The sequence below is a fragment of the Glossina fuscipes genome, unplaced genomic scaffold (genome assembly GCF_014805625.2).
Source record: "Glossina fuscipes isolate IAEA_lab_2018 unplaced genomic scaffold, Yale_Gfus_2 148, whole genome shotgun sequence".
In the NCBI taxonomy this organism is placed as follows: Eukaryota; Metazoa; Arthropoda; class Insecta; order Diptera; family Glossinidae; genus Glossina; species Glossina fuscipes.
Window position 1 is genome coordinate 1,383,719 of NW_023998491.1, and position 25,420 is coordinate 1,409,138.

General features: G+C 33.6%; 1 protein-coding gene across 1 annotated transcript in view; it reads left to right on the forward strand.

Annotated features, from left to right (window-relative positions):
* The window catches only part of LOC119641344, a 65,061-nt gene extending 45,413 nt beyond the window's left edge, over positions 1-19,648 (forward strand). Inside the window, exon 5 of the mRNA XM_038039931.1 lies at positions 19,545-19,648. The gene's annotated coding sequence lies outside the window, so the exon portion shown is untranslated. The remainder of the gene's footprint in view (positions 1-19,544) is intronic.
* Positions 19,649-25,420: the final 5,772 nt, after the last annotated feature.

The following is a 25,420-nucleotide window of genomic DNA, read 5'->3' on the forward strand; positions in this document are numbered from 1 at the left end:
CGACTTAAGCTTTAAATTAATGACAATCGAACAATGCGAGATACGACCGAAAACATCGGTAACCCCCTAAATCAGATCCTCTTGGCCCCCTTGAGCTAGATAGATATATTTGGGCATCATCTGCAAGAAACATAATGGGCCTTGAGCCCGAGAAAGAGCCGCCGACTTTCACGTACTAACACCGATTATCAAGATAAGACCTAACAAGCTTGACCGTCGTCGGACCAAAGCTAAAATGTGAACTTAACTTTCTTAAGCGTAAGTAGATTGATGATAAGTCACAGCATCGAAGGCTTTAGAAAAATCAATCATGATCAGGGTAGTCGAGTTCCTTTATCGTACTTTGAACGGGTGTCTTTCAACACCTTAAACATAGCCGTACTGCAGCTACGATCTGGCTTATAACCTGATTGGACTTGAGAGAATAAGTTCTTGTCTCGCAATCTGATCAGTTATTAAGGTTTTAGAAATCAGCTAAACTTCTTATATAGATATGTGTTTATTAATGTAGGAAAGACTAGGCATTCGTCGATCTGCCATATGCTGCTTGTAGCATCTCCCCGTGGAATCTAACCAGGCCCATCTCAGTAAATTGTAAACACGTCCGCAAGAGGTGAGAGGCTTTCACTTGCGACTTATTAGACACATTGCATTAGTGAAATTTTCAAATTTTACTTGACTAAGTGATTGCGCTCATAGGTAAAAGAACAGTTTGCATTGTAAATAGCTTGGCTTGATGAAGGTAAAGATTTTTATTCTCTTTTTTGACATTTTTGTTCATAATCACTTGGGCTTATTTATTACAAAGATATTCTAGTTACTTGCTTTGTTCATCTAAACCAAAAGTTGTCTGCCAGTATTTCAGTTACGTTGCAAAAGTTTTCTGGTGTCTTTCCCGTTCGCTTATATTCGACAAATTTATTAAAAATTATTTTAATGTGCTTCCGGCCAAAAAGCCGTTCAATCTTAATATCCTTTCTATGAGTTGTTTGTCGTTCTAGCAAAGAGTTAATATTGATTTCAGATAAATAACAAATATTGGCTAAGAACCAAATTTCACGTTTTCGAGAAAAGTTAATCTTAGCGAAAAAAAAGAAAAGCATAAAAAACGAAATAATGAAAAAAATGTAGATGTTGGCTCATTTAAAATAAAAAAAAAAAATCCTCATCAGAGAAAATGTAATGAAAGAAAAGAAAGGAAAAAAGAAAAACGTAATAAGCACATCACGACAAGTAAAAGGTTGAAATTGGTAAAGCAGAGAAAGAAAATGAGGGTGGCAGCGTTTTTCTTTTTTAATTTTTTTTTTTTTTTTTTTTTTTTTTTTTTTTTTTACTGAATGATATTGGAAAACAAGTCTGTAAGCGTATCAAGACAAATTTTTAATGAATCCTTTTTCTATATATACTTTCTTTCCGACTATACCCGCTGGGTGGGTTAAAGTTAAAACGTATGGCAAACTGCTTTACTGTCTCAGTCAGTGACTGTTTGCTGAAGACGTATATGCTAAGAAGATTGAAAAAAAAAATAAAAAACCAAGAAAAAAATTAAATTAACAACGTCAAGTAGATGTGATGATGATGACGTGCCTTCTGATGAGACTAAGAGAGACTGTTACAGAAAAAGCAAAAAAAAAAAAAAAAAAAAAAATGAAAAAAAATCAAAGAGAAGAAATAAAGAAAAAACTGACTAAAAGGAAGCGTCGAGCGAATGAGTTGTTTAATCTAAAAAAAAAAAAAAAATAAAGCAAATTTTTATTTGAAAGAAGGTTGATTCATTAAAAGAAAGTTTAAAGAGAACAAAAAAAAAAAAGAAAAAAAATTGAATTTTAAGAAAAAATTCATATACAAATTATAGCTTCACATAAATAAGCATACTTGAGACATTTTAACGACGATGTTGATGTTGACGACGATGATGATGATGATGATGATGACGATGATGATGATTTTTTTAACTAAAATTTTATAATTTATTTCCCTATTACACTGTTCTGCTATACCAACTGATTGTCAACACTTTTGTATCTGCTTACACTTCTCTCTCATATTCCTGGAAAGGAAAAGGGAAACAGTTTTCTATCTCTCTTTGCTTTTTTTTTCTTTTAACATAGTTGGCGAAATGTGTAAAGTGGCAAAACGTGCCTATGAATTTTAATTTTTTTTCATAACTTTTGTTTGCCTTGATTTTTAGAAAATTTCAAAAATTCATTATGATCTCGTTTCCAGTGGATAATTTTTTTTTTTTTTTCTTTTTTTGCTTTCCATCTTGATAAAGAAATAAGTTTTACAAGAGTATTCGCTAACTAGTAAATATTTTTATTCTCATTTCTTTGTCAGTAGTAATAATAACTCTTTCATGTAATCACTTGATAAAAAAAAAGAAAAGAAAAGGGGAATCATAGGGACGTGCTTTTCGTGCGTCTTGCACTATGTTCATGGTGGATATGCATAAATTCATCCATTATTTGTAGATTGAGCAGATAAAACATGTTTCCAACTATGACAATGCATGCCTAGGAAATTGAAATTGAAAAAATCCGAAACAAAAAAAAACAAGCAAAAGGAAAAGGTGCACTTGTTTTAAGGCGAAACTTGGATACCGATCAATAAAAATAATTTTTCAATTTCAGATCAATATCGTCTATGAAACAAAAATTGTAAACGAAAAATGCTTTCCTTTGTTAAACTTTTTTGTGTGCTTCAAATATGATCGCGGATTCGATCCAAGATCAAGCACCAAACGTTAGTGTATGAAATTCTGTTCTATAGGTATTACTTACCCACCATCAATGTAATTTACTTAATAAATGAAAATCATTTAATAGCGTTCCCATGAAAAGCAAAACCATTTAAAACTAAGTTCAAACGAAATTTTGTTTGGAGAAAGCTTAAGGGATAATAAAGACATCGAAATCAGTGTAATCGAATGAATATATATATATATATATCGAATGAATATGTATATATATATATATATTAAATAGTCTTAATATTTGCTAAATGAAGATTTTGAATCAAATCTGTATACACTTAAGTTATTCCCGCAGATGAAAATTGAAGCCATGTAGGCATTATCGAGTTAATCTAGAGTGGCTGAGGCTTCACAAGTTTAATAAGCTAATAATAAAAAGTGAAACACAATAGATGTCCGGCTGTTTATCGGATCGATATATATTTATACAAGAAATAAGCTCGATCCTTAAGTTGTTCACACGCTTTCGCCCACTACTAAATTAGCTTTTGTTGCCACATAAAAGTCTCCTTTTTTTTAAAACATAAAATGGTCCAAACCCACAATTCACTAGTCAGTAGAGAAAGAAGATTTGCCAATGCTAAAATGGATTGAATTTGATCCAAATACTTCGAAATTTGCTACATGAAGATCGATTGCAATCGTACATGAACTGATCGTAGAAGGGACACAAGGACAGACCCGCGTAAAGAGGCACCCTTAAACCGATTCAGAAAATGATTCCGAATCAATTATTAAAATAAACAGCGGATCCAACCCAAGTGTCTCTGGGTGTCGCTTACATCTGCGCTTTTGCGTATACTGACTCTTATACAAGGGCTGAAGGATGTACGAAAACAAAGTCCTTTTTGTTTTGTATTTGAACTACTTGTTAATATTTTTTTATTGTTCTTGCTATGGAACAAAAATTTTGGCAAATTTTATTTTTAATCGATTTTTGAAAACTTTACCGTTTCTGTAATTGACATAAGCAACATAGAAAAATAACACTTCCGTTTGAAGTGACCTCCGGCCTAATGTAAACAGCAAATAAACGAATGCAAGTAAATTATTTTTTTTATTTTTTTTTTTTTAATAGTAAATTTAATACACATGTGACTTGGTTGGCTTGTGTTGGTCTTCTCCCTAAATAACTGTTTAAATGATTGTAAGAGGAAAGGAGAAGACTTTTTGGATGAAAAGTTTAAAATACCTGTGGAAGGTAAGCAAGCAAGTGACCTTAAAAAAAATTCCAAATGTTTGATCATGCACGCTAACCGGCAACGGTTCCTTCACAATGTATTATATATAAAGAAAACAAAGTATTTAATAAAGTTTCAGACTTAAGAATGTCTGTTCGACATTCAATGCACAAAACACATGTGAATATATGTGTGCAGTTGTGTTTGACCAAAGAATTGACTTTCGTTAACACAGCAGGGAATCTTTTCATATTTTCCGCATTTTCTTCTCTTCCTACTTCTTCGCAAATAATTCTTTGCGATATATTTCGTGTGTGGGCGAAGCTTATGGTTTGTCTTTGAAATAAGGCCACTTCCGTTTTCCGGTTACTTTGACGTCTTTTTTCTCTTTTTGCTTTTTTTACAAATGTGAATGCTTTCCTTATAAATTTACGTACATATATATATATATATATATATATATATATCAATTGATAGGTAAACATAACGATTGACTTTTACTTTTTAAGAAAAATAAACTTTGTAACAAGTAACACCGTACTCTTCTGCTTCCTACACTACAGTATGTAGCATACATTTAGGCTAAAAATTACAATTGATTTTGTGGTATAGATATAGAAGAAGTACTTAAAAGATGTTTGTATTTATTATTGTGAGTTTATTAATTATAAGTTATAGTCTAGGAAAGTGCCGCATACTGAGTCAAATATATAAAAAACAAGAATCCCACAAGTGTCTCTAGATAAAGAAAAGAGCGCGAGGTAATTCAATGGAAAAGTACTTTTAGATGTGTGATGTAAAGTCTACAATAAGAATATAGCCCAGATATCAAATTAGCTTTGCAGTAACCAAAGGAAACCAAAGTCATTTCATAATAATAATAATTAAAAGGTAAGAACTCTATATTAGCATTAATCTGAATCTCTGTGCTATTTATAAATTAAAACCAATACTTTAGAATAGTGACATATGTTTGCCGCGTACTTTTATTCCTACGCCGATCTGTCAGATATATCTAGGAAATGTTTTTACCAGGTTTTTGCAATCAATAACTCTTCTAGTATTTAAGCTAGAGTTCTTTGCTTGTAATGGACGCGCTTATAGGCGGGTCACGTTCATTTTTGAGCACGACTCCTAACTGACACGACAAACACTTGCGCGATTCGTGAATGTGATTGCTTCAAAATCGCATGGCAAGAGAGATGAACAGGAAGAATCTTAACGATAGATATGTAATGCGTATTTAGGTCTTGTTTACATTTAATAAACCTAATTACTCCATGCCATCCTCTAATAAAATTTTATAATGTTAGGGCGGTTGTCCAAATTACTTATGAAATTCTCATTTCGCTAAAAATTTCTTAAATAAAAAATTAGAAAGTTGTTGTGTATGTTCTAGATCCAAAAAGGACAAGTAAAATATGGTACTCTTCTTCTAATAATTAGAAGAATAATAATGAAATCAAATTTTATTTGTCTCTTTTGAGCGTAGAACAATACTGAGACCTCCACTTATATGGCCTGCAAGCTATAGCAAAAGATGATTTTTCTTTGGAATGATTGGATGAACTTGTAGTGTGCTTCGCTTTTTCCCTCAAAAGCCTCACGTCTTCTCATGCTTTATAGCTTAGGAACTTTGCTCCTCAGTTTGTCACTGCTTAAATCTGGAACTGTCTTTGATTTGATGTGAACGTCCAAGATGTTACGTCTCAGTTAGAGGTGTTGTAATATTACAAGACCAAGAGCAACAACAAGACAGGTTCAAAAAGGAAATCTTTGTTGTCTTTCTGAGCATAAATCAGAACGTAATGTGTGAAGTGATACTATTTAGGTAGATTCTTGATTATTTTTGGAGCCTTCGGTCCATAGTCGAAATACTCAAATACTGGATTTAGCAGCTAACACTGTGCAAGAAGTCAGTTGGTTTTTATTATTCAATTTTACGAAAATCCTTGCATTATTTACTCTCACAACTTTTTAAGATGATTATTTATCTCCAAATGATAGGCAATATTTATTTTAATCCGTTAAGTATACTAAGCTTTTTCTTTTTTTAAATTTAGTAATAATTGAGAGAATTTAAAAATTTTATTTATGCCCGAAATAATATCAAATGGAATCTTAATAATGTTAATTTCTCTCGATATCAAGGTGATGGTGAAATGAAAAATGAAAGGGGGCGGAGCAGTGGAGGTTTATACGTGAATGTATAAAATTACAGTTACATTAAACATTAAACATAATACCCGCAACTGTGGCACACACTCTTGGCGCACACATTTGTTTTATAAGCATACGATTTTTTTATTTTATTTTTTTTTTTTTTTCAAAAATGACACTTCGGAGCTCGATAGAACGAGAAAGAGGTAGAAAAACGTGCATAGTAGAGTATGAAAGCGTTAAAGCGGTTAGGGTTGCCTTTAGCAATTGTCGCTAAAGTTGTGCTCTTATTACTTTTGTTGTTGCTGTTACTGTACTTGTTTTGTGTTAATAAGGAAATGTTGGAAGCAAAAAAAAAAAAAAAAGAAAAAAACACAACAACGCTTTGTCCCCACAGACTTTGTTAAGTTGTTGTTACCCTCAAATGAAGAAAATCGGTTGAAAAGAAAACGCGTAACTAACTTTGTCTTTCTATTTTTTTTTTTTTTTTTTTCAGATAAGAAAAAAGAGTTCTTTTTACTCTTAGTTGTACACATACACCAGCAGCATCTTATTTTTATAAGGAATACTATTAAAAAAAAAAAAAAAGAAAAAAAATTACCTCACATAGCAACGCATTAACAAAAAAGAAAAAAAAGAAATATTCCAAATTTGAATAAGCGCTGCTTAACTAAGAAAAATTTCCAATTTATTTATTTTTATTTATTTATTTTTTTTTTCATCTTGCTCCGCTTTGTTTTTTCAGCGTCATCCACCTAACCAACAGTTCACCCACACAAATGATTCATTTGCAAAGGGTAACGGGAATGAAATTAAGAAAAAAAAAAAAAATTTCATATATATGCATGACATACAACTCTACTTAAGGTAGAAGTAATATAAAAGCTCTTGGCTGTAGAGAGTCTAGTAAGTAGAGTGAGAAAGCAAAACCGACAAAAAAAAAACTTTTTCGAAATCTTGTGTATTTGTGTAATTTTTCCATTTTTTCGCTAAAGGATAATAATGCTGTAATGGCATGTGTTTAAGTTTTCAAGAGTTTGTCTATATTATGTATGCGGGTGTGTGGATTTGCGTGTCGTTCACGTTGCTGTTGTGATAAGCAAAATTGCAAAATAAAGATAAAGAAAAAAAAAGAAAATTAGTTAAAGAAATTTTGACACTCTATGTATATAATTTCACTTTGTCTCCACCTCCCTATGAGTAATGGTGAAATGTAAAAGAAATTACAGTTTCTTTAATTTGAAATAAATTTTAATGGAAAGCATAGACGACAGCTTCATGTGAGAACTCGTATCTCTATTTAACAATTCTATTAAAAACTTTCGTTAAATTCGTAAAAGAAACCTAAAGTAAAGCCAGACCAATAGTCTGACTAGTGGCTAAACGAAATGATTCGCAAAGTGCTGAAATAGTAGGCTGACGTTCTATCATGTTTTAAAATTAAAGAAATGGAAGATGGTCGGTCCTTCACTAGATTTGCCTTGTGTTTCCAACACTCAAAAATACATACAGAGTTCAGAGAGTTTCTAATCTCCTTGATCATCTTAAGTTTCTATAAAACTACTCATCTGTCATTCGTTTTTGGCATCTGATCTCTGATGATCACAAGAATTGGGATAAAAGCTTTGTCGCTGGTCGCAGATCAAGTATCAAAATTGCCGCGATTCCCTCGTAGCTAAGCTAATAAGAAGTGAAAAACTGTAGCTTAGCAGATATGGGAAGAGCTATCTAAACCGTTAAGAAATTCACCTTCAAGCAGATCCTCAATAGCCTGAGCCACCTATAGCAGATATGGCAAGAGCTATCTAAACCGTTTAGAGATTCACCTTCAAACAGATCCTCAATAGCCTGAGCCACCTATAGCAGATATGGGAAGAGCTATCTAAACCATTAAGAGATTCACCGTCAAACAGATCCTCAATAGCCTGAGCCACCTGTAGCTTACAATCGCAGATTTGGGAAGAGCTATCTAAATCGTTAAGAGATTCACCTTCAAACAGGTCCTCAACAGCCTAAACCACCTAGCAATAGGCGAAGTAGCCTTCGCTTAAAAGGAAAATATTTCCTTAGGCTATGCGTAGAATCAGCGCAAAAGTGCTACTAAGCGACACACATTCTAAAAAGTATTTTAAAAATTACAAAGTATTGGGTTGTAGTGGGTGATGAACTCTCGCTCTCAGGTACGATCTAACTTTCTTAGTTAAAAATTTCGATTTTCTAAAAAAGTTCTCGATCTCTTTACCCTCTGTACTATTGGCAAAAAAATAGTTAACATATTTTTTGGCCAAAAATTATAACTCAATTTAAAGTATACATGGAAGGGTGATATTAAAAACAATTTTTAAACCTAGTATCGCAAGCACTACAATGTCGATAAAATATGATTTTCAAAATGTGCAAATTTAGAGCCCGCGGACAGAAAGTATTATGCGCTAGCATCCGAGGACCGATTAAGACCTTAACCATCATTCACTTCATTCTCGAAGATGCATTCGTACTTACTTCACTTTCTATGTGCTATTGTAGGAATATTGTGAATAATTCTGCATAAATCCCCTAAAGCATGGTGAAATAATTTGTGCATAGTTCTTATTAAATGTTGAAAGGGAACAAGGTTTTTTTAATAATTAGGTAGGATTAGCATACTGCATAACAGAGAGCATAAGCAAAAGAGAGTCAATACATTTCTATTAACTTTATGAATGTCTGCAAGGAGAGAAAGATGGCATCTCCAAACAACTCATAATATTGATCTTGATCACTCTATTTTCGGAAATTAATGAGTCAATCGTTTTCAAAACGAAGCGCTACTTCTAGTACTTGGTTTATGTAAGAGTTCACATCTGTTTGTACATTTTCGATTAATTTTTAACTCGTCTCTCTTATCGATTTCTTTCATTATTTAGCGACAGGAAAAGGAAGGGGTTGTAGCCTTGACAACATACAACCAACTCAAGTCGAAGGCGCGCATTCAATAAATTTTTCTTAATTTTATTTTTTACGCAAACTTTTTTTCGCTTTCTTTCTTACTCTTGCGGCATTTTATTTATTTAATTTTGCTTTACATAACGAGTGATAGAGAGCGAAGAAAAGGCAAATGCCGAGGCAAAAGAAGAGAGATGGAAATAGAAAATAGGAAGGATGTTTTTTGTTTTGTGTTGCTTTCACATCATTTTAAGTAGTTTTCTTCTTCTTCTTTTCCTTTTTTTTTCGTGCACGATGTAAAGATTTTTCTTCATTTGCATGTAATGATTACATAGACAATGATAATGACGATGATGATGATGATGATGTCAGGCTTTGAGGAAGGGATGGCGATAGAGGGTGATTGGTAGTTAAAAAGGAAAGGATGACGTCTTGTCTTTCGTATTCTTTCTATTTTGTTTTTTTATTTTTTTTTTATTTTTCATTTCATTTCATTTTAGTGTTACATCAATGAATCCGTTAGCTTGAGTTTATTGAGTTTACTTTGCTTAAAGCACTTCCTTGCTGCCTTACGTATCAGTTGATGAGCGACTGTGTTGTCTGTCGTCTTCTATCTATCTTCTATCATCATAATATGATTTCAATATTCTTTTTCTAAAACCTGCGCTCGCTTACTTACTTTCTTCGTTTCTTCATTTTTTCCTTTTTAGAATTTATTTTTTTCATCTACTAAAGCAAAAAGCAACTCTTTGATGTTCTCTCTAAGAAGTTTTTAATTGAATTTTTCATAACAACAAAACTGTTTTTTTTTTTTTTTTAGCCTTTGCTTCACTCATTTCCTTACATACTTGGTTCAAGTGTTTCATTTTAATGACTTTTCCTTATTTAGTGCAAAAAAAAAAAAAAAAAAAAAAAAAACAAAATTTTGCTTGTTGTGTTTAATTTGCTTGCTATCGTGGTAAGAGTAGTGGTAGGGTTGCTTTTCTATTCTACAAGGATTTCTTTAAATTCTTTTCTCAACGAACAGTGGTCGTTTTTTTCTCTATTTTACTGCTGTTATGCAAAATACGCCAATCAAAAAGTTTTAATTACCACTTCAAAAAATATATCCTTTCTGGTAACCTTCTCTTCTATTACTTACTTTCATAATGTATATATATATATATATATATATATAAATATATATATGTATTATAAATACTTGCATACACAGTTCTACATTACATTTAGACCTTTTGGCTTTTCCTGGTTGATTTACTTCATTATTAGGCCACTTGCTGTTACAGTTGCTGTTGTTGTTGTTGCTGTTGTTGTTGCCGCCACAACGAGGCAAATATTAATTAAAAGGAAACTTGCAAAGCAAGCGAGCTACCATCCAACCCGGCCGAGGCCATCTAGTTAACCACTCTAGCTATTTAACCATTACGAACATTGCCAATAAGCATTCAAAACGGTCTGGTTGTTGTTTTCCTCTATCTGCCCTTCTCGATCTCCTTCGTTCGTCTCTCTCTAAACTTGCTAATAACCATTGAAAAGTTTTTCATGCTTTATTTAAATTTCTTCTTCTTCTTCTTCTTCATCTTCATCTTTTTCTTGTTCTTGTTGTTCTTGTTATTCTTGTTTTTTTTTTTTTTTTTTTTTTGTAAAAATGTTTTCAGTTTCAATTCGCTTGGTTGGTGGTATACATGAAGAAAGAAAAAATTAAAAATAAATAGAGCAACGCGAGAAGAAAAAACAGACAGTCGTCGGCCTGAATATGCAAAGTGCAGAGATTTTTATAAATGAATTAACAACGTTCTGAATAAATGAAAGGATAATAAGGATACGCTTGGCAAACAAATTATATTAACCTGACACAACTCTATGCACATAAAACAACAACAACAACTAACATACCATTGGCAATCTACAGTGTCTGTAGATGAGATTGCTGTGAATAATACAATGTCAGGAGCTTTGCATGTCGCTACACGAATCGATTTGACTGGATTAGATACAGTGGTACTGCAAGTAGTTTCTTTTTCTTAATATTTATGTAATTTAACTAATGATTGCTTATGAAAAATCTAAAGCTCTATTAAATTTTAACTCATTTGAGGTAAGAGTTAGAATTAAAAAGTAATTTGAAACGCATGGAGGAGATATGACGAAGTATTTAGCTCGCAGGCTTTGCTTATAGGTGTGGCGAGATCTTGAATATACATGTTTGTGAAATTCCTCGTCACGACTTCCGACGAAGAGAGTGCGACCGCAAGCAAGTTAAAATGTCTTCTTTGCTTTTAGAAGCGAACTTCTGGTAGGATACTTTAAGTAGTAAGAGAACCACTTGACCATTTTGTTTGAGGGCGAATTCGAACAGTCCATAAGGTTTCCATCACCATAAGATTCAAATCCTAATGGTTTGGCCTTCCGCTCGTATATCAGTGATAACTAAATCGACGCCGTTTGAAATTAAATTAAAATTCACTTTACTTAGTCTTACTTTACAAAAATCTTAAGCACAACTCTTAACGGTCACATGAATTGGATTTAACGTTCGCGATAAGACTCTTCCGACAATGGATGATTATTGTAGGTTATCGGAGAGCCTAGAATTTCGCCTTTTTATTCGATAACTTGGAATTGTATTGATTCGGCAAAATAATTGTTGTGGTAATCGTCAGAAAGCAGCTTCACTTGGTATATGGGAATCAAGTTTTCCTACGCAATTTTGTGTCACACTGTTTTGCTTCAACATTTCTGCCATTCTATCGTCATAAAAACTAAAGATTATAATACTTAATGACGTTGTTATTTTTATCCTTTTTCATGTTTTTTTTTCTCATTTATTCATTTGGTGTTCTTGCATTTATTTTGTTCATCTCAGCAATCATAAGCAAAGGGAAAAACGAACTCGTTTATAATAATGGCTGACAAGGCATCGACGTGGAGACATAAACCTCGAATGCCTTTAAGAGAATTGAATTCACCAGATGAATGGGACAGACATGGAAATTTTGTAATTAATGCTTTTTGATGTGAAAAGAAAAAAAAAAAAGAAAACAAAAAACAAGACTATGCCTAAAAGAAAATAATAGAAGAGCGGGAGAGTTAATCATTAGCGTATGACAACAGTGTCTGATATCCTTTGGCCATATCAACTACATATTTATGAATAATTTAAAGATGAATGAATGAATGAATGAATGAATGAATGAGAATGAAATAAGACGTTGAAAAAGTGTTGAGGGTCTTCTATTCAATTTCTTTTCTTCTTTTACAATTATCTTTTGTTATTCGAGTGATACGTTGCGGTTTGCCACCGTATCGTTCATTTTCATTTCCGTTGTTTTAAGCCATTAAAACAAACAAGATAATGGGCGGGTGTGTGTGCGTGTGCGCTATGTTAGCTATGTTTGTGCATAATTTAATATTCGCCCATTAACTACGCCGCCCGCCATTTAATGAATATGAAACGTGAAAGACATGTTTTGATGGAGTTTGCGCTGCTTGGTCGGAGACCTTTGTTTTCTTATATTTCGATATATTTGAATTCATGCTGAAGGGCAAAAGATGGCAGTAGACAAACATTGTCATTCCTCTTGTAACACTTGCATTTGCCCATAAGAGATTCTAGTTTATCTCTCAGTCCGTCTGTTTAATCTCCACAGTTTCCAAATCTTAAATATTTATAAAGAAAATTGAATTTTCGCGGATCTACCTTAGCTTCGCATTCGCGAATCAAGATAACGAACTACAAATACGCCCACACTAAGAACATCTGAGAATGCAATATCGAATGAAATGATTTCAAATTTTTTTGCGCTGACACGACCGCAATTAAAAATTATTACCCAAGTGATTTTTAATGTTGGGTATCCAGGATTCATTGGAATGTATGCCTATACGGTTTTCTTACTTATTCATATTTTTTTATATCTTCGTATTATTACACAGTTGTAGCCAGCCTCGTTCCCTTCGCTTCGCAAATATAATTCAACGCCATTGTAATTAAAGCTTGAGTACACACTTGTTATGCTTCTTATGTTTCCACGTCGTATGCGTCCGTACCTTCCGTAGCCTCAATTTCCACTTTTCCTTATTCTTTTCATTTCTTTTGTTACTTGCTTTGTAAGCACATTCTAATTAAGTTTATGAGTGTAAAAATGAAATTTTATGCCATCATATGCCGTCATCATCATCATAAGCACCACCGTCGCCGTAACCACCATCAAACGTAATGTTATCCTTTGAGGATTTGTTGTGAAGCGTAGAAGAAGAAGAAGAAGAAGAATAAGAAGTACAACACGCTCTTGTTTGATGTCTTTACCTCCACACACACACAATTTTGCTGAGCTAAGCAGAGAGAATGGCTGAAATGAGAGAATGAATGGCTAAGAGATTATATTTAGATTTCTTTTATTATTAATTTATTAAATTTAAGCCTTTTCACATAAATCTCAAATGAAAGCATTCTCTTATTCTTGCATCTAATGTATTGCATTAGAAAATTTAATTATGTGCTTGAGCGTGTGCGTGGAGTAGAACCCGTCTCAGTACCATTGTGTTCTTTGATTCTTAATAATAATAATAATCTAAAAGTTAAAGGTCAGAAATGGTTCATCTATTGCATTATGTTAGCTCTACAGTATGTGGTAATGAAATTACGAAACCATTAGTTAGATCAAAGTAGATAAGAAACCGGGATCATAAGTTATTTTATAAAACGTTAGAAGACAATGCAGTTACCATATGAGCTTAATAGAGGAATATGGCTTAGTTGGCTTGCGTTTAGCATCCTTCTGTACACTTTTTCAATATATTGACATCAATTCTTGACATATTTCATCTAAAGTTGCAAAATAACGAAATGTGTGTGTGTGTGTATGTATTTATGTATGTGTGTATGTATATCCATGTTGAGGACAATTTTAGACGATGATTTTAGGGATGTTTTACTTACCACCATAGGCCCATTGAACTTTCACACACATGGTTTCGTATATATTTCAAAAAACATGGGCGACCACAGATACCTTCCTATAGTTGACTTTTTTTAGAACGGGCCGCACCTTTGCTTTTTTCAGTGCTGTTGTGACCCTAACGCGTTTTAAACACGTGATATAGACGTCAAGCTTTCAAAGTTGATCTTCCATCTTATCTACATTTTCGCGACTGCGATCGCTTTAACTAAAATTTCCAAGACTCGTTAATAAAAAAAAAATTCAAAATGTGCTGTTACTTCATCTGTCGCAAATATTAGTTTGGGGGAAAAGAAATCCATTATTTTTTCGGTAGATGGCTGCACTGGTAGATTTCTCGCAAAGTATCGATCAAACAATTTCAGATTTATGCTCGTTGGAAAAGTGACATTTCGCAGTAAAAAAAATTCTTTTGCTGTTTTTTGTTTGTTGCATTCAGTTGTGAATTACAGCGTGTTAAAAATGGAAGTGAACAAAGAGAAAATTCGGTACATTTTACAGTTTTTCTTTGACAAAGGCGAAAATGCAAGCCAGGCGACTAAAATTGTGAATGGTGTTTATGGTTCCGATACTGTAACAGCCAATTATGTGCAATTTTGGTTTCGTAGATTCCGTTCAGGAATTTTTGATGTTAAAGATGCACCACGCACAGGTAGGCCGGTCGTCGAAGTTGACCGGCATGTTAGCAGTCGTAACATCGCCCAGGAGCTAAAAATCGGCCATAAAACAGTTTTAAACCATTTACACAAAGCTGGATTCAAAAAGAAGCTTGATGTTTGGATGCCACACCAATTAACAGAAAAAAACATGATGGATCGAATTTCCATCTGCGAAGCCTTGGCCAAACGGAATGAGATAGACCCATTTCTTAAACGGATGGTGACTGGAGATGAGAAATGGATCACATACGATAACCCTGTGCGAAAACGATCGTGGTCAAAGAGCGGTGAAGCACCTCAAACGGCCAGGAAGGTTTTGCTATGCATTTGCTGGGACTGGAAGGGGATTATTTATTATGAGTTGCTTCTATATGGCTAAACGCTAAATTCTGATCTCTACTGTCAACAACTGGACCGTTTGAAGATAGCGATTGACCAGAAACGGCCAGAATTGGCCAACAGGAGAGGTGTCGTGTTCCACCAGGACAACGCTAGGCCAAACACATCTACAGTGACTCGCCGGAGACTTCGGGAGCTTGGTTGGGAAGTTTCAATGCATCCGCCATACAGTCCGGACTTGGCACCAAGCGATTATCATCTTTTTCTTGCATTGCAAAATTTCTTTAATGATAAAAAATTGGAATCTAGGGAGGATTGTGAAAATCGACTACTAGAGTTTTTTGCAAATAGAGACCAGGACTTCTATGCGAGAGGCATCTTGAAGTTACCTTTAAAATGGCAACAAATCATACAACAAAACGGTGCATATTTGACCCAAATCGGACAATCCAAAGCATGTTAAATAAAGTCCTGAATTCATATAAAAATAATGGATTTCTTTTTCCCCAAACTAATAATCAAACTATAGCTTTTTCTACTTGTGTTTTGTGTACTATGTGTATGTTTCTGACTATGACTCACAAAATTGTTGTGTATCTGATTAACGAACAAACAGACGGATATGAATAATTGGCTTCGCAATCATACGCTGCTTCCTGCACCTGCATCCTTCGGTGAGCGTAAAGTATATGTTGTTTTGGATGCACTCCCGATTCCATATGCTATACAAAATCCTTATGTTGATTAGCGACGGCCATCTTCACTGCTTTCAAAACATCTTTTAAAGAAAGATAACTCGTTTCCTGATCTTCTAGTGTCCGCATTTACTTGGGAAAGAAGCAAAAAAGTCCGATTAACAATTTCCCTCCTCCGACTCAATAATCTTACATTTCACAAATTTTCTAGCGTAGGCATCAATAACACAGCACCATAATTATTAGGAGCAGTATGTGCCGTTATCTACTAGCAACTGTCCGAGAGATGTGCTAAATGATCTTCCGGAAGGGTGTTATGTGGCAATAAAATCTATCCACAAAAAGAAATTGCTTTCGATTACCAACCAATCCTGTAAACATTTTTCAAATCCCCGCAACTATTTGAGCCTCAGTGTTCAGTGTTCTCAGAGAGAGATCAAATTTGCCTTTCTTTTGATAGATTTTATCAACTACAAAAATTTTTGTTATTGCATTTTTTTATTCTTTAACAAATTTCCTGAAAAATTACATGCAATTTCTCATACACTTCCCCATCATCTTAACCAACTTTGCCTAAGCATTATTCTTCGTCATATAATAAAATATCACATATAACTTCAAAAAAAAAAAAAACAAAAAAAGCCAAGAAAACCTACATACATTTAGGCGTTAGTGAGACATTGTGCGTGTGTGTATATGTATTTGTTTGTGTGTTTGAATAAATGTAAATACTAAACGCTAAAAATATTCAGTGTTAACAAAATAATGATTACGTTAAGATAACATTAAACACTCGACACACAGACAACTTAACAAATACAAAACAATCAATTCGATGTTATAAGCATTTCCTATTAACCTACTATGATACTCACATATACGCATATGACTAGAAGCCTCCATATGTGTAGTGTTTGCAAACTTTAACTCCCCTTCTTTAAATATTGACGGGAAAAAAAACAAAAAATAAAAAATAAAAAAAAAAAGAATCCACACTCCCAGCCATCATTGTCTCTCACCGCCCATCTCACACATGAGGGAAATATACGCAAATTTATCATAAAATTTTTGGCAGATTTCACACGATTTTACAAATAGAAAAATATAAAAATATCCTTGATTTCCTGCCACATATGAAAAATAGTAAATGATTTTTATCTACTTTACCGAAAGTTGTGGGTATGTTGAGTTCACAATGGCGTTTGCGTTGGCCAGAAATATCACTTATAGAATCTGCGGACTTTTGTTTATTTTATGAACAAAAGCTCTCTTTTGAGATTCATTGCTGTCAGGTGGGGCCAACCCTGCAAGACATAAGATAATGGTTGAGTAAGAGGCAGAAGAAGAGGGAGGCTTTGAGCAAATTATTCATCTATTTTCTCATCCTTAGTGTTGCTAGGAATATGTTGCAACATAGCCCCTCCCCCCCTTCTCCCGCGGCATCACAAGTAGAAGATCGGGAATATCCAGCTTTCATGTAAGCAAAGGCGATAGCTTTACACGACTTGGCATGAAAGCTTGATGTCCGTCGCACCCTAAGCAAGTATAAAAGAAGCAGACCTTTAAACTGCTAGTCTTTCTATGCATACGAGTTGTTAGCTTAAAAGTGCGAATGAGTAGCCATGTCGGTCAGTCCCTCTCGGGCTTAACAAATATAGAAGAAAAGTAATGCTAGTCTGGAAAGATCGTTTTCGCTGAATCTAAAAAAGGAATCCATATAAAGTTTAACAAAAATATAGCGGCATACGATGATTTTAAAGAGTTTCTAAGCGAGCGAAAGAAGGTGTTTGCTGTAAATGTATTAAAGAAAGAAAAGAGAGGAAAACCATCAACGTAGTCTCCTAGAAAGGATCTAAACAGCAACATGTGCTTAGTGGTCGTGCCACAAGGTAGTGGCTAGAAACATGAGTGCCCGCACTACTAAACGTGCACACTGAAAAAAACATATGCTTAAAGAGAGGGTATCTAAAATTCGCCAAAGGGCGAATAGAAAAATTTTTTTTTGCTTTTAAATTTTCACCTTCATGAAGCTTTGATCCCAAGAGACTAAAGCCGAGCGAGAGAAAAAAATACTTTAAAGTTATTTTATATTTTGTCCTTTTTTTGTCAAAAAAAAAAAAAAAAAAAAAAAAACATGAACCCAAATTTTGAATATTTGGAAACGATAGAAACTAATAAAAAAGCTATTAACGTTTCAAAGCAAATCTGTTTGCAAACACATGTCAACGTTTTCTGGTGGTGTCTTTGTCAGATTTTTCCACAAAATATCTTAAACAAATGTATTTTTGCATATGCCTAAAAACACTCGCAAAAAAAAAAAAATAAAAATAAATAAAAAAACTAATGTTGATATGTTACTCTCAACCCTATGTTGTTTTGCAAGCAGTTTTGAAATTCTTTCATGCCTACTAATGGGTTAATACATGGTGTATATGTGATATCATTCATTCATGGTTTACCGTTTACATTCACTTACATGTGTGTAATGGCCCACATACGTTTATGCATTCATGAACGATATGTGAGGGAGAGCTTTTTTTGCCCGGGGGCGACGAGGCAGATACCCTTTGCATATCAAGGCATACGTGAACATTTATACGGTGACTAACTGGTTGTGGTTTTTATCCTCACATATATCGCTGCCAACTGTTGCAATTGTCAGTGATTTGTGGTTTTTAAGCTTTTAAAGTTCACATACGTATAATGTAAATACAATTTCTTTCTTCCTCCCATATTTGAGGGTTTATAGGTTGGAAAATTTGTGAAATTTACATATGATATGTTGGATGACCTTTCTCAATATTTCATTTTTTTATTCTTTTCGCATTTTTTTTATTTTTATTTTTTTTATTTTTTTTTTTTTATTGAAATTGATACTTAGCTTAGATTATTGTTTGTATTTCGCATGCTAGTAAGGTATAAATGTTATTTGTACCTGGTATAGCATCTTTTTTTAATTTCGATTCATGCGAGTTTCGCCCGGGGGATGATTCGCCTTTTCGACTAATTAAAATAAGGGCTAATTTTCTTACAAAAAGAAAATCTTTGGTTAAAGCGATAAAATATCCCTCCGAATTCTTGGTCATTCGTAACCACCTACTTGTCCTGATAGGTTGCTTTAATTTTGCTTAGCAATATATTTTTTATGTAAGGTTTTTTTTTTCATCCGCCTGAACGGTCGAAGACGAGGAATCTTGACTAGCAACACAATGGTCGTGGGTTCGAATCTCAAGTGCGATAGGGTTTTTTAATAAAAGCCGATAGCTTTAGATGCTAGTGCTTTAAGAGTTTAGTCTTCGAATTCATTTCTCTGGCGAAATTCGTAATAATAATATGTAAGGGTTGCTATAACGCTATCCCAAAAAACGTTACACCTTCCCAAGTTGAAAACTCATATATTTAACTTTTGCTAATGCCGTTAAGGATGACGTTCTACTTCTATTATTAAGCTGAACACTATTTACATTACCTACCGTTCATCTTCTCTAGCTTTGCATTATCTTGGATGCAAATGAATGTACAGCTTGGATGGCGTCGTACCGCCGCAGAATTTTTTCATCACATCTTGCCTTCGTTTGACTTTTTTGGCATATAATCTTTTAGTCCCTGACATATAATCCTTTCAAAGTATATATGTATGTATATGTGCGTTGCTGCGGTGATTTTAAAAAGAAGTTCAGTTGTCCTTTAATCACAACTGTTATGAAGGTCGTCAAGGTGGTGCTGTGTCCGAATGCGCATTTTACTTTAAATATTTGTACGCAATAACGCGGGAGAAGCAATAAATTTTCTTCTTTCTTTTTATTTACATAAAATGTGAAAGAACTTTACAATCACAATCATATTATTTTTATATGTTTATTTATTTGCAGGTCTTCAAAAAAACTTGCGGACAAAGTGTTTGGAATTGTACAACAACAGCACATAAGAGTCTTCATGTTGATTCTTCTTAACACAAATACCGCAATTAAATTAAGTTTACAAGGAAAGTAAACAAAACTCTTGTTAAACCAACTATCTAACCTGCCTGCATTAAAAAAAAGAGAAGCCGATAGTCTTAGTTGCTCGTCCTCATTCTACGGCTAGCCCTAGAATTTATTTCTTTGTCTATGTAAATTATAATAATAAATAAACAAAAATTTAGATAAGTGCTTTTACGAGCTGAGTTTTTCTCTTAGAAAGTCTGATTTCATTGCATTATAGCCTTTTCATACTTAAGAGGATCAATTTTATTTATTACAAATAAATTAATTGTTATTTAAAATTATAATTTGCTAATAATATTTTAAATAAAACAAGAATATAATTAAAACCAAATTAATTTATTACATAATTATGTGGAAAGAGAAGAAAAGTTCACCACTACTTCAGGTGGCAGTTTCTTCAAGCGGTGAATATAAAAAAAAATTTACCATCACACCCGCTGTCTTAAAAGTAAAAGAACTAAAAAAATTATATGCGGTGGTGAACGAATCTTTTATACCCATCAGCGCTATTCGGTAAAAGAATTCAATTTTCATGCTCTATAATATGGAGTGGGCGTGGCCGATTTTTACTATTTTTAAAATAAAACTTTTTGTCACATAGGGATTGTGGACGTGTGCGTGGAAAAGTTTAAGCCACATTCCATATTCTTCTGTAAATTTGTAAGCGATATCTTCATTTTTGCTAAAAAGAAAATTACCACAGTTGGCCGGGCACATGGACAGACGGACATGCCTAGGTGCATTCCAAATTCGAAACTAGACAAGAATTTATGTACTTTAAGGGGATTTTGAAGCTTACTTCTTCACCTCATGTAGGTATTGATAAATATAACACAGTTTTATACGCTATAATATTGGGCGTGGTCAATTTCTTCCATTTTTGTAGAATGTGCATTCAAAGTTTTGGACATTTATCTACATATCTGAGTAATGACCCAAAAGCCCCTGCTTTTGAAAAACAGAGGTGTTCTTAGTTTACATGGCACTATGGGTATGTTCTTCGACCGATTTGCCTGAATTTCAAAGTCGACCTGTGTGCAAGAAATTCCTATGTTTGTGCCAAATTCGAAGCCGACCGTTTTATTTTTGCCATCAGGAGAAAGTTTATAGCAGACATTATACAGACGAACAATTGGACAGATGGACATTTTTAAATCGATTCAGAATTTGATGCCGATCATGCACTTTGTAGTGTCTCTGAATCTTCCTTCGGAGCGTTGCAAACCTTTTAACAAAATGGTTATAACTAACCCTCATCCTTCGGTAATGGGTGTGAAGATATTACTTTGAATTAGGCGCGTCGAACACGAACACATGTTACATACATGCTTTTGCTCCTCTAATCATTGTTGTTAATAACAACAAGTGTGTTCGTCCAGGACTATCTCTTATCATCTCTTTATTCTCATTACAATAGTGCAATGCAAACGTGTACTGTGTTAACTATTCGCGTAGATAATTATTTAGAGAAAAGATGTTATTTTACGGTTACTTACGAGTAGGGAGTGACGGGAAAATAAGATGAAAACGAACAAATAATTCGCGCTTCTCACAATTCCTGAGTTAATTGAACAACATCTTCGCTTAATAATGATTTTGCATTGATTACCGGTTTTGTATTTGATTTGTAGGAAGTACTTTGAGGAGGATGATTTTCAGTTGCGAGCATCGCCGTTGCTGCTGTTGTTAAGATTATGAAAATATTGCTGTCTTCGTTTCCGTAGAACTTGGAAGCGATGGCATCGATTTTCGTTCCATTCTTTACAAGTTCATTAAGGACGACTCGTGTGAAATGAATGAAACAGAATTGAGAAAAAATGGCAAGAGTTATTAAAAAGTGACTAGAGCCACGCAGGGCATGTGCGTGAAGAAAGCTGCAGATATAGTGTACATTCGGGGATTAGTTAGATTGTGAAGAGAATACGAATGTCGCGAAATTTCAACTTCGTTTGATATCTAATTTATAAGGTTTCCCAAAGATGTCATACACACAAATGCAAGATTATAACTGACCGATTTACTAACCACTAGTCGCGGCAACTAATCTTTCATGCATCCTTCGCGTTTAAAAAGATAAGTAAACAAAAAAAAAGAGCTTTTAATATTTATTATTAGCATACGAGTAGTTTTAATTTCCCCAATTTAAAGAAATGTCGTTGATCTTGCCTCCTTAGCAACATGCACGTGCACATATATATCTTCCCAAGCAACAACATAATAGATATTAACTTTCTCTTTCGGTTATTATACAATTTCACATGTATTCTAGTAACATTATATACATATAATGTAACATTATATATATATACATATAATGTAATGTATATATATATATGTATATATATATATATATATATATATATATATGTGTATACAAAAATGTCTAAAGAGAGAACTTGCCCGGCACTAAGAAGAAAAAGAAGAAGAGAACATTTTGCGCGCTTAAAAACACATGCATTCTGCATGCTAAACATATATATATATATATATTATTGTACACGTTCGTATACAATACGAAGCAATATGCAAAATCCTTGTACGGCTGTTGTCACTATTACGTTTTCTATTTACGATAGTAAATCAATGTGTTACAGAAAATTCGCAATGCTTTTTGTTGGTAGTGTCATTCAAACTGGTTTGCATTGGCAATGGTGGGTTTTTGTTAATTTGTCCTACATTTGCCAAATATATATGAAAATCCCTTCTTTTTTTTTTTTGCGCCTGTTTAGAAAGCATAACAAATTAAAACGCGTTTGCCGGCAAACTGAGGTCGTTGGCAAAGTAAAAATGATAGGAATCATGGGAATGTGTCTTAATTTTCGCTTTCCTTAGTTGCTAAGCTTTTAAATGCAGAGGAAAAAAATTGTGAAGTAATCTAGGAAGTAAATTAGCCGGGTGTTCGGTAGCCTTTCATCAATTCCTTTGGTTTTTATGTTTAAAAAAAGAAAAAGAAGAAGCAATTACAAGCTTTTTGAAGGACTTCCTGTAAGAGATGAAACCTATAAGTTACAAATCCATAAGAGATTTCCAAGGAAGAATAAAGTTATTTTTCCCTTTTCCTGCTCTGTTTTTGTACGAAGGGTTCCTTGTCATGGCAGACTTCGAGTTACCAAATCGTAAAGGTAAGGCGATAGATAGCTACACTATCTGCAACCATTTTTAGTTCTTGTATACTTTTCTTACCAGCGAAAGTAAGTGACGAATGGATTACTCAGACATCCATACGACCAGTACTTAGTTTCTACTAAACACTTTTCCATCATACGGTCCCATAAGCCTTCTTTATCGAAGGCAAAAATTAAACTAAAATCGAACCTCTTCGTTGAGAATGATTTTACGATAACCATTACGTGTGTTAAGACTTCATTTTCTCTATTGGTGGTTATGCTGTAGTCCTTGTGTCCAGGTTATCTTATAAACAGAAATGCTTGCGTAAAAGAAAAAATTTATCATAAAATTCTTTCTAGAAGCATCGAGTCATCGAATTGCTAAGAAATAATAACCGGTTAGTTGGAAATCATATCAATCTCAAAAGTCTTTCCAGCAAAATCATAAAGTAAAGTTTAGGTTGTTTTGAAGTCTTGCAGCTCGCTAAGCAGCTACGTTAAGCAGATTCTAAAAATTTATTGCCGTCAAAGAGTTTAAATTATGTGAACCATAAAAGTTAAGAATGAGACTGAATATGAAATTAATGAAAGTTCGTTTAAAGTGCATTCGGAGGTAAACGAAATCACGTTCATTAGGTCAACATGAAATGTTCAAGGGTAACCTTTAGGCGTCAAGATTTCCGGTTCATACGCAAACTGGCAAAGTCTGCTTTACGGTAAGGATAATATCTGTTCCCGTAATTGTTAGTTTTGTGTCGCCACCTCACCCTGTATCTTGTAGATAAGATCTTTTAAAGTCTTTTTGTTAAGTTGCTTGTAAAATTTTTATTATTAACGGGAGGTTCTTTTTATGGAATATAACAAACAACCTATTGGACTATGATTTTTGTCTCTTGCGCTTCTCTGGCTTTGAAATAGTTAAGTGGGGCGTTCGCCTGAATTTTCCGGCACTTGTATTATGTTTAAATTTCAATCTACTTCTTCGTTTGTTGCCTTATGAACACGTGACGGGGTTTGTTCGACTTCTTTTCTCAATTTATCATTAAATTTTTATTTATTTATTTATTTTTTTTTTCATTATAATCGATTTTCTCTTCAGTCGCGTTCCATTTTAATGTTTCTTCAGCAATTTTCATCATTGCTAATGCAATGATATTTTTCATTTTCTGCTGCCCCTCATTCCCCTCATGCTCTGATTTCCATTCCATATTTAGGGCTTTAGCACCCATATATTTTGATTTTCACTGCTACCTTACTCATACACTGATACCTTACATATATATATTCCCTCTCAACCCTAACCATAGAAAATTCATTAAAAAATTTTTAGGTCTGCTAGGAAAACGCGTAGAGTTCGCTTAAGCAGGGAAAAGCAGAGGCAACAAAATTAAACAACAAGAGGAGATGTTTTCTCATTATAAATATTTCTTTTTCTTCTGCTTCTTCTCTATATATCAACTTTTATTTATTTTGTTTTTGTTTTTTTTTGTTTTCTTAACATTTACTTTACTCCTTTCGTAATTTATGCAAAAACAAGTTAACACAGGCGGCGATGGCGGCGGCGACGCCAGCAATAGCATCAGTAGTCATATTATTAGTTGTAATGTATAATAAAAGAGTGAAGCGGGTGTGAGAGGAGAGCAAAGGAAAAACATGAACGGAAAAACAACAAGACAAGAACTTCAAGTGTACTTTTTTTTTTCTCCAAACAATATAAAAACAACAACAGCTACCGTGAGTTCTTTTAGAAAGTTCAAATATTTTAAGCAAAAAAAAGAAAAAACAAAAAAAAACCAACAACAAGAGAAATATGCGCGCGCTAACAAAAAAAAAAGGAATCCTTTTCCTTTATAGCTAGCTGTTCGAAAGCTGTAGAATGAAAAATGAAGAAAAACAGAAAATTGTGAAAAAACCACCCTTAGCTAAAAAATTGACTTTGACTCTCTCTAGTCATTTGCATATGCTTTCGCTTTTTTTGTCGTTTAATATTAAAAAAAAAAAAACACGCCATTACAGGCGATACAGGCTGAAGCTCTTACAGCTTTCCAAAAATACACAAAAACAAAAAAAAAAAAAAAGGCGAGCAAAAATAAAAAATTCTGCACCTGCGACCCCTTTTATAAGATGACATTACAAGCAACGGGTTTTACTTTTTCTTCTTCCACATTTCGTCCTCCAAATGGGTGGCTGGTTGAGCTGACTGTTGATACAAACAAACACTTCCACTGTTGGTTATGCATATGATGGTACATTGTTGTTGTTGTTGTTGTTGTTATTTATTCAAATACGTTACGTTAACGTTTTAGGGTTGAATTTAAAATTTACGAGTTAAGAGCATGTCTCGCGTTTATCTTTTTATTTTTATTCTGCGCTAGTATTTGCAGCAGTAGTACGAGTAATGAAAAGGTCTTGTCTTAATAATGTGTGTTTGTACGTGTCTGTGCATTGGTGTGAGTGTGGGTGAATCAGCCTTTTCTTATCGTTCATACAGCGACAGCATCAATACACCAATTTAAATCACAATTTAATAGAAAGAAATTTTATTACATTAATAAGTGCTTTAATTAATCATTATCTTTATGAACAAAATTTGCAACGTGTAGCAGTTGCCCAACTTTACCATATCATACCATATCTAAGACCTAGAGATCACGT